Raw genomic sequence first — 2727 nt, forward strand, 5'->3', positions numbered from 1 at the left:
GGCATGAGTTGGATAAAACAAGGCTTCCCCTTCCAAATGATCATTAGACAGTTGTTGATGTAGGGTTGGAACACAGAGGAAAAGGGCTGTAATGATGATAGGTGTCACCCACAGAGGGAACCAAACTCATTTGAGTCAATGAGATCACCCAGTTTGAAGGCAGGGAAAAAAGGCTCAGGTTGGGGTCTTTGGAAACTAGGTACATCTTCTCCAGGACATTTCCTCATCTCTAGAGAAGGCGATTGGTCCCTTCTACCTCTATAGTTAATGCTCCTATGACTTCAGAAATGTCTGCTCCCATGGTTGGATTGACTAATTGCTGGTTTACGTAGCTGCAGAAAGTGGGGGTGAGCAGAGGTGAAAGTCAGGAGCCTGAAAATGCATGTCTTTTAAAAACCAAACTGTAGACTGATCATGCTAAAGACTAAAATTGCAACTTTGAAGAAAATGGCAATTTGTTGGTATGCAGGTCAAATTCACCTTGATAAAATCACAAATCGGACAGTTGACAAATATTAACAGCAACCTCAAAGGAGAGGAAACATTATCTTGAAAAGCATCTGAGAAACTACAAGAATTTTTTCTAAATTTCATCTAAAGTAACAAAACCTTTTCAGGTAATATATAAACATTTAATATTTCTCTAAGCCCCAACTATTTAGAAAAGATAGAATATTTCCATATTTCTTATCAATGAGTATTCATTAATGGGATGGTAGCAAGTTCAGAAGCCTTAAATAGAAATAAGGATCAATTCCTACCTCCTCAAAAAAGTCCACCATTTAATGCTCTATCTTGTGTAACAGACCTATAGCTGCCTCTATTTAACCTACCATGGTACCTAACCTCAGGGTTCTTAGACTTTGCCAGGGTCCTTTCTTTTCATCATATAACAAATGGGTAAAACCCTCCTTAAGTCTTTACTTCCCTCTCCAAAACATGCAAAACATCACATTCAGATGAATTTCCTTGATTACATAATTTTTTTAGGGTTTTTTTTTTGCTAGGCAATGGGGTTAAGTGACTTGCCCAAGGCCACACAGCCAGGTCATTATGAAGTGTCTGAGGTCAAATTTGAACTCAGGTCCTCCTGACTCCAGGGCCGGTGCTCTATCCACTATACCACCTAGCTGCCCCTGATTACATGATTCTTCACAACTTGCCTGAGCCTGTTAATTAGATAAATTAGTGAGGGCCACACTTCTCTGCACATAGCTGTAAGGCTCTCCCACCAGTAAAGTTGATGTTTCTTGTGAGGGTTCACCTAGAAGGTGCAGCACAGATGAGGAGCTAACTAAGCTTCATAAGTTTATGAGGTCTGTTTCTAAGATGACTATTTAGGAGAAAAAAACCTCAAGCCCTGAACTTGCCCCCAAAAATCTAATAAGTTTGATGTTGCTTCAGGTCCTTTTAATAATCTAACTCATGTATCTCAACATGAATTGCCCACTAGGGTTTAAATGGGAAGGGAAAGTGAAAACACTAAAGATTTAAAAGGAGGAAGAATACTGCAAAATGTCTGAATTTCAAAGGGCTTTGGAAGCAGCCCAGACCCAATTTAAAAGATGAGGAAATAAAAAGCCCTTGATCATGTGACAGGACCAAGGTCACAAAAGGTGGTTTGAGGTAGAGGTGCTTGGACTGACTTCTTTCAAACTATACCTTGCAAATATAGAGACCACAGGATAAGAAACAAAGTTTTCGGAGTAGAAGAAAGGTGAAAAGTTAGGGTTACCTACTATATTGTAAATTTAGACTACTGAAATATAAATAAGGGAGAAGAGAAAGAGACCTATACAATTCAGTCTCCTACTTCCAAAAACTGTGAATTTGTGTATCAATAAAAAGACAACAGGATTTCAATGGAATTAACTTTTATTTGAAATGAGAACAGACTTATGGTAAATTTCCCCCACACACATCACTTCAAAAGATTGTAAACTATATAACCTGCTTAACCCATTATCCCAATACCAAAATTTCTATAACAGCAAATTATATAACTAAATTGCTATATTCAATAAATAGGGGTTGTCCTTCACTGATTAAGGGAACGTTTAAACTGAACAAGGTTTTTTAAAAAAACACACAAAAACCACACTTTAATTAAATTTGTAAGGGTTGACAGATATATTTCAAATGCAGTATGTTGTGCAGGAGTCCACAAGCTTTTCATTTCTAAAACATAGACCTAATTTTCAGGGTTCAATTTTTGCTTCCTTTTAAGAGAAATGATCCAAGAATCATTTTTCTTCTACCGCTTCAAACTTTCTACACTCAACTATTTGACTGTTCCATGCCACCCCACATATAAATTTGTCATTACTGAACAATTTTAGATAGGTTACTATTTTTCTTAAAATAAACAGGCAAACAGTTAACCAAAAATAAACAAACAAAACACCCCTAAAACACCTAGTTATTTGTCAATGAAAATTTCTGTTATGAGGTGTGTACAATTCACACAAAACAAGCTTTTCAAAAACAACAATTTCTTTCCTCATATGATTAAGATAGGAGTTAATTTTTTTTTTTGTAAAAACAAAAAAGGAATTTACAAAACGTATTAACACTGGGGAGTTTCCTTTAAGTTTTGTTTAAGATGTTTGACTACTCAAAACTACAACAATTACATCTTTCAGAGTATAATAAAGGGGTGAAAACAGCAATATATCAACTTAAAAAGTGTAGATTCTAAATAAACCAAAGATTTTGTAAGGGTTCTTG

The sequence above is a fragment of the Macrotis lagotis genome, chromosome 7 (assembly GCF_037893015.1).
Source record: "Macrotis lagotis isolate mMagLag1 chromosome 7, bilby.v1.9.chrom.fasta, whole genome shotgun sequence".
Lineage (NCBI taxonomy): Eukaryota > Metazoa > Chordata > Mammalia > Peramelemorphia > Peramelidae > Macrotis > Macrotis lagotis.